The sequence below is a fragment of the Larimichthys crocea genome, chromosome XV (genome assembly GCF_000972845.2).
Source record: "Larimichthys crocea isolate SSNF chromosome XV, L_crocea_2.0, whole genome shotgun sequence".
NCBI lineage: Eukaryota > Metazoa > Chordata > Actinopteri > Sciaenidae > Larimichthys > Larimichthys crocea.
Window position 1 is genome coordinate 20452893 of NC_040025.1, and position 8230 is coordinate 20461122.

Below are 8230 nucleotides of genomic sequence, written 5' to 3' on the forward strand. Positions count from 1 at the left end.
AATCACAATCTTTGTTATATCTGTCCAAGTCAGAATCAGACCCCACTGAAGTTTGTTGGGCCTCCAAATGAAAACCAGATTTCGGCTAATTTTCTGTCATTTGTCTCAGGTACTAGAAACTTATCAAGGAAAGGAAACAGGAAATATATTGCAATAAATATTAAATATATGGAGCAATTGTCTGGGGACAAAACACTTTTATGATGTACAGTTTGGAGGAATTTCTTTACACAGCTATTTGCTTATTGTTTTGAGCTGTAAAAAAAAACTTTTCACTGAAATTCTTTCTTCTTCTACTTTACTCTGCTGTTCGCCTGCCTCCTGCAGAGAAGCAGACGAGAACTGTAAAAAGCACATGGAGAGACTGCATGAACATCTGGAAGGAGAGGAGCCCTACAGAGGCGACTTCATTCAGCAGCTCAAACTGGCCATGAAGATTCAAACAGCCCCAGGCCCTCAGGTCAGATGACTGTTCAATTTGTTTGTTTGACTTATACATGGATATGTACAGTATCTCTTATTAGTAGGCAATAAGTAAAACCAGGACTGGGATGCTATTTTTATATTATTAAAAGCAGATAATCTAATAAGTAGGGAAGATAAGTATGACATGTTTAATGCATCAATAATAAGTTGTTTCGAATACTTAATTACCGCTGTGAAATATCAGTAGTGCAGAAACTTAAGTGTACACTCACCCATAGATTAACTCTTGAAACCTTTTCTACTGATCCATATCGCACATTTAGATCTTGAATAATAATTACTGATATTGATAAATGGTGGGCGTTTTTTCTGTTTTGTGGTCCTCGGCAGAAGAGAAGAAGCCTGTGAACGAAGCTATCAGAAGATGCAGGAAGACGAAGAAGAATGAAGACGACGACTACAGAAGCCACAACTCCCTCGCAACACAGACACCGCTGCAACTCAACTGGTAAGGAAGTTGTTGTGTCACTTGAATAGACAAAAATGCCAAAAGTAATCCTCCCTTACGATTCATGTTTCTTCTCCCTGCTCTTCGTTCCTCACCTTTCTCTCTCTCCACTGTTTTTTCTGTCACATGGTTCCTTCTGATCATTCCTCCCTTCTTGACTCCTGTTAACTTTTCTCTATTGCCTTCAATCATCCTTTGACGCACACTTTTAGACAGAAGCTGGTGAAGGCTCTGCAGGATTTGGAGAACCTGCATCAGGTGACGCAGCAGTTCGTCAGAAGATGCCTCGCTGCCGCAAGAAGTTCCAGGACGTTTCCCTGCTGGAGAAAATCACCGGTGAGACCTGAACCTGATCAGAAATGACTTTTCTTGGACGATTAATGTGTGTGGTCTTTTTTTTTCCTCATTATTGAAAAATGCTTCTGTAATTTATTTGTATTGAAAAAAATGCCATATCTTTGACCGTAACAACCTGTTTTGGTGCCAATCTAGACAGGATGCAGCAGATAGCTGTCGAAGACGGTGGATGAAGCTGTTTGCTGCTGGCAGAGTACAACGGCCGACTGGCTGCAGAGCTGGAGGACCGGAGGCAGCTGGCTCGCATGCTGACTGAATACATCAGCAGCCAGAGGGAGGCACCATGGAGAGAGAGAAGAAACTCGAGGCAAGGCGCCGCATAACACAAACACAAACACAAACAAACAGTGTGGCTCTGTTTCTCCTTTACTTGTTGATGAGTGTTAAGTCACTTTTTAATGAATACAATACAACACTCAGTTTTCCAGAAAGTTTTAATTAACGCACACACAACCATGGTTTGTTTGTTTTTTCTCCAGTAAGCAAAGTGTTTATTTTTTATTTTTCTGTTTTAAACTAGCATAAACATTCTCTAATGTAGCTGATCAGGCATTCAGCCTTTAATAAAAACTGTAAAGGCCTGAATGTCACACTTTTTGGACATGTGACACAAAATGAATTGTTTAATCCAGTTAGCCTGTATTTTAACACACAACTCAGGACTTGCCATGAGAAACTGTAAACCCAACAGCCTTTACCTTTTGATGTGTCGGAACTGTGATTTTGACTTCAGTTTGACTGAGCCAGCATTAGCATGGAGAACCAGAAAATAATAGTCAACCCAATTTGGCAACAGCTTACTTTAAAATGAGGGAGGATTTCTCTTAATATTAATAGATTTCAGGTACACCAACTTCATTTGAGTAAATCTAAAACTGACAGAACTCTGATTGCTCAAACATTTTTTCCAGAAATGGTCAAAATCACAAAATTACAGCCAAATGTAATGCATTTAATCATCTTTTAAAGCCACACATTGTGACCGAAGTGTGTTTCAGACATGCAGATTTTCATGATACCTGTCTTTGTAAATAATAGTTCTTTGCTTGGTCATCTTGTCCTCTGCAGGAGTATAAGCAAAACTGGCCAGGGTGACGCAGGTTAGGAAAGAGCTAAAGTCCACATCCAGAGTCTACCTGACCCTCCTCCTGCCCAATGTGACCGGGGGTCTGGCCCCGCTCCCCTCGGCCGGAGACCCTTCCCACCGACTGAGAGGTCCGGCCCAGACGAACTGCTCCCCTGCCCTCCCCACCTAAACCCAGACCGTGTTGATTCACAAAATACTCTAGCTCTGTCTCCGGCCAGAGGACACGTGGTCAAACCTGCAGGACGAGAGGGAGGATGAGCCATCAGAAGATGGTTTGGTGAGATCGAAACGCCTGCAGAGAACAGAGACTCTGTCAGCCTGGATTTTTCCAGCACTCGCTCGATAGACAAGGATTCCACTCCACCAGCTTGGAAAGAGATTGTTTCCTGTTTGTTTTTATTTTTTATTTTTAACGCTGGAAATGTCAGTGATCTAGGAGGAGGGCAGGGTAAAGAAGCAAAGCTTAGACAGACATAGTAAATGTTGTTTGTCAGAACATGTCATTTAAAGTGGTATATTTTGGATTCAGCAAGCAAAGGTGGGCTCTCACAATGCCTGCTCAGAGTTGTGACTACACTGTGAAGAGGATGTACCATTGTTAGTTTTATTTTTTGCTTTCAGTTTGGGGCTTTTTACCGACATATAGTCTGATAGGTGGTTTTGATGTGTGTGTTTACAAACAGAGAAGATTGGGATTGGGATCAGTGCACGTTGCGTTTTGGTTGCCTCACAAACACTCATGGTTGTACTCAGCACACTCAAATCAGTAACACTGATAGTTTCATGTCCCTGTTCCTGAGCGTTTGTTTGCGATTCAGCATGCCCGTTTGTTTTCTTGCTTTAATTAGGAAAGATGCTGAAATTTGGAAAAGATAATGTTTCTAAGTGTGTACTAGACAAGGTTTGAGTTTTACAAAACAAGTCCTGGAAGTCTGAAGAATCAATTAAAGTTTGTTTTTCAATAATAAAAAAAAAAAACTGAAACCCTAAACTACTTTTTCTGAGAGCAAAAAAGGCAAAAAGTGTTAAAATATTATAATGTGAGTAGAGCTGGGCATAGGAAATAAAGAAATACCAATGAGATGAGACATGAGATTTTATGTCACAACATGTAAAACCAAAACAGGCTAAGTGAAGTGGACTGGTCATTATAAGCTAACCAAGTGTTAAAGAAAATGATTCACAACATTAAAATTCACACAATGCTAATAAGCGATAAATAATAATTTATACATATTGCCAGTCCTACCTGTGTGTGAGACCGCCCAGTGATTAAATATTTTACTAAAAAGTAGCAGCAACATAACTCACCTCTGCAGTCCCTTTCTCAGGTTTCTTTTTTAAGATGAGGTGACAAATCCCATTGCAAATCCCTTTATTGAGATATTAACAGGAATCAGGAAGTGTGAGTTATTCCCCAAATCATTTAGTACAACAGTTCTGTCAAGGCCACAACAGTATGTATTATTTGTTTAGCTCACATTGGTTTTAAGTTGTCTGTATACAGAAAGGATTTGAGAAGTTTTTATGATCAAAGGTCAGAGATTTGTACTTGGACACGGCTCTTGCTGCTGGAGTGTTTTCTAAAGTTAATGAAGATTACAGTTGCTATAACTTCTTGTTGAGAAGAGAATGCTGCTGCAAATCCTTTTCAGTAAACTCTCAGATCATTGGTCGTTGTCTCCTGGCAACATTTTTTAAATGGCTATAAAAAAAAACCCAGCAGCATCACAGTGTTTGTTAAACCAAAGGTGTAAACGTAGTCATGACATTGGTGCAGTCACAATTTGGGCCTGTTGACACATTATTTGGTTCAGTCTTATTAAAATTATATTTCAAAAGCAATTAAAGACATGTTTTAATACAATCACTGATGCCAGGAAGGATGTCAGCAACATTTTGCCCCAGGTGTGCTTCACTGTAGAATTAGTTAGTTTTCTTACCTACTTGCTGTGTGGTATCTTTCTCTCTGCAGAATCATACTGTACTGCCAGGACTCTGCCAGTAGGGTGGAGTTTTTCTGTAATGAAAGTGATTCAGTGGATGCCAATAAACTGGAACCATTTGAACAAATGCGTGTGTGTATTGTGCATGAAGTCAATGTAACACATCTGACCCACACTATTAGTGTGTTGCTTGTTTTTGTATGTGAATATGAGTTTCTTTGTTTACACACATTGACCATAACACTAAGGTGGGTTGGGTGGGTTTCTCACCAAGAAAAATGATTAAAGCATAACTTCTGTGCTCAGTCTTGGTGTAGGGTAGGCTGGTTTGGATGAGTCCAGGCGACATCATGAGAAAACGTAATTACAATGAACTGGTGAGGTAAAGTAAAGAGTGTCGAGCAATTCTCCACAGGGCCAGGAAGGCATTCTTGGCACCCAAACAAATATGTTCTCTCAGTATACTTTCGTAACCCTTTGACCCGTCCTCGACTGCCCACTGCCTTCCTATTGGGTTGGAGGCTGGACTAATGGACTACCACCAATGAAATCGAGGCTTACGATATCCGTGCAGACTGCTGGTTCAGTGTAGCTGAAAATGACGAGGTTCCCAGGGCCTACCTTGGCACTGCTATCTTCAATGGATCACTGTACTGTATCGGTGGCTTTGATGGTGCTGAATATTTCAACACAGTGGACAAGTTTGACCTGGGGACAAACACTTGGCAGGAGGTGGCACCAATGCACACAAGACGCTGCTATGTCAGCGTAACTGTGTTGGATGAGTTCATATACGCCCTAGGAGGTTATGATGGTGAAAATCGCCTCAAAACTGCTGAGCGCTATCAGCCCAGTACCAACCAGTGGACATTAATCGAGTCCATGAATGAGAAGAGAAGCGACGCTAGTAGCACAACCTTCCATGGCAGGGTGAGTGGTGCTAAAGAGCAGCCTCAGAATAATACAGTTTTTCTCAATCGCTAAAACACAATTTCTGAAACCTTGCTCCATTGTCTGAAAACATTAAGCAGAAAACCTCAGCATCAAGCACTATTTACGAAACAGTTTTACCTGTGCTCAAAACCAAACACTAAAATCATAAACAAAGCGATCAAAATGATATACTTAAGCAGTCAGTAAACAATACACCAAAAAATAGAAGATACATTGTTCAAAACATCTCTCAGGGGGAAGTACATTTTTAATCTCAAAACAAATTTCATATTTTCCCATCACTGTCTTTTGATGAACGAAAACATGTTCTACGATAGTAGCTCAAAATTGATCAGAAATTACTACTCTGCTCTTCTCTTTGCAATTTTTTTGTTCTTCCTCCTCCTTGTACCCTATTTTTACAGTACAAATGTCTATTGAAACAGCTGCATGTAGTGTAGTACAGTACATTTGCAATTACAAAAATACAGTAGTATACTGTACCTGTTCTCTTCTCTAAATGTCCTTACTATGGTGGACTCAGAAAATCGTCTCAAATTTGAGTTGCACTCTAAGTCTTGCTTCCCTCATTGTCAGTCCATGGACAAGAACATGGTCTATGATTGTTGCTTGAAATTCATCTGATATTTCCACTCTTTGTCTTCCTCTTCCTCTTCGTCCTCCTCTTCTTCTTTCTTGTCCTCCTCCTCTTCCTCCTCGTCCCCACCTCGCATACACACTCGTCCTCTCACAGAGTTTCTTCTATCCATTCTCAGACTTTCTCATTCCCACCTTCAACAACCTGTTTGCTCTCTGAATTGGCTTATATTGGTTGTGTCACATCATTTGAAAACAAGTGAAATCAGTCTTTAATGGTTGTGTTTAATCAATGACATGTCTGCTCTATTTGTATTTACAAATTTGGATGACGTGCATTAGAGTGCAGAATGTGTTTTGAGAATGAGAATGTGTTTAGAGTTTTGCTGAAAAGTGAGATCTGCAACTTGTGCGACAGACTTCACAATTAGATAAATGAGTTCAGGCAACTGAGAACTTTGTTCAACCAATGGGTTTTAGTGTTTTAGCAATTGAGAAAAACTGTAAGACAGCTCTGTGTTAGGGTAGCGAGTGCACAGAGGTTTCCAATTTGAATCTTAAATAAATCTAGAAACCACATACCAAACACTAGGTTAATGTTTTTGAATACTTGAATGAACTTGGAAAATATGACTTTTAAACTTTCCAGGTATACATTTGTGGAGGCTTCAGTGGAGATGAGTGCTTGAGAACAGCTGAATATTACAACCAACAGACAGACCAGTGGACAATGATCGCATCCATGAGCAGCAGGCGCAGTGGGATTGGGGTCATCACCTATGCAAACCATATCTTTGCAGTAAGCACCTCGAACACTGCTGACACTCACATAACACAGACACACTGTGATGTTGTTAGTATAGGTTTGAAATAGGGCTAAGATTTATATATTTGATAAAATTCACCTTTCATTACAAGACAAATCAGCATCTGACAAGATGGAGATCCATCCTTAAAAACTTTTACATTGAAGGCAGTAATGTACTCAGTACAGTACAATGCAGGGCCGATTTTAGCTTCCTGTAAAATTAGTAGGAAGCAAATTTGATAATCTAGATAAAGTTGAAGTAATTTTGGAAGCAAATTCACTTGTTCTAGTTCCTCAAGTGTGAGGGTTTGCTCTTTTGTTAGTTTTTTATGTTTGGATCGGATCAGACAAGGATTTTTAGTTTGTAATAAATTTAGCTTTAGGGAATTGTACTGGCCGTTATTCAATATTTTCTGACATTATAGCAGACTAAACAATCATGAAAATACTGTTGTTTGCTGTTGTTTACTGTTTCTTACGCAATGAATAGATGCAGTGTTTGTTTCAGCGTGTGAGACCTGATGCTGCCTTAATGAAGCACCCTTCAAAGACAATTTTCTTCCGGCCATGAAACCGGTCTGATCATTGGAAATCAACGTGTGGCTAGGACTGTGGCGATTTCATTTTTTGTAGCTGCCTAATTGTCTCTTCTACTTCCGCCATTGTGGTTGGAGCTCCCAGTCTCTCAGTCAGATCAACATACACTTTGGGGTATGTAATCTTCTCTAGAGGATTATGGCTATTCCAGACATTGGGCAAGTACTCTGAGGAGTAAAGATTTGAAAAAAATATTTTTAAAAAAAAGCATCATTTACAATTTAGCATCAGAAACTATTGCTGACAATTGTGACCTTTTTCTGGGAATGAGCCTTGGAAAAGCTATGGTTCTGGCCTGATGGACAAGCAATTTGCCCTCCTCATCACCCATTTCAAAATAACTTTGCTTTGATTTTAACAATTGTGCTTCGACCTTGGTTGTTGACAAGAGGTCGAATTCGGCCTGAGTTTAACACGCTGAACGAAAAAAGCAGGGTAAGGAGTTGCAGACCCACAATAGTTGGTCTGAGAGCCAGACCATCCTGGATGTATCTGCCTTTTTTAGTTGGGAGGTTTTGTCACGGCAGAGTTGGATATTGTAAAAGGTCTAGAGGAGGACCTGTCCAAAACAGGGTCCTGAATGAGACTCCTATAATTGGATAGTGACTATCTACATCATAGAGGAAGGAGAAGATGTGGGTAACAAATTTATCATCATCCCAAGTAGGAGCGTAGCCACTGACTAGGATACCTGCAATGTCGAACAGTCTACCCAAAACCACTACAAAACACCCATTGGGGTCTTTGATGGATTTTGCAGGTTCATATGTTACTTTGATACCGATTCTACCCATTTCTACCCATTGTATTCAATCAGCAGAAGTCTTTCTGACCATGAGTTGTTTGAGGCGCCCATGATTAAGTGTTTTTAAATCCCTCGGCTTCAAATAGAAAAGTGCCTCATTAAGGTTAATGTATTTGTAAAGGATTCATCAGTTCCATGATGGTGACTGGAACAGGAAATTAGGGTG

General features: G+C 40.0%; 2 pseudogenes; both read left to right on the forward strand.

Moving 5' to 3' along the window:
• The first annotated feature begins 355 nt into the window (after positions 1 to 355).
• LOC113747726 (regulation of nuclear pre-mRNA domain-containing protein 1B-like) lies at positions 356 to 2547 on the forward strand (annotated as a pseudogene).
• Positions 2548 to 4861: 2314 nt separating this feature from the next.
• Positions 4862 to 8230, forward strand: part of LOC113747727 (kelch-like protein 10) — a 4104-nt pseudogene continuing 735 nt past the window's right edge.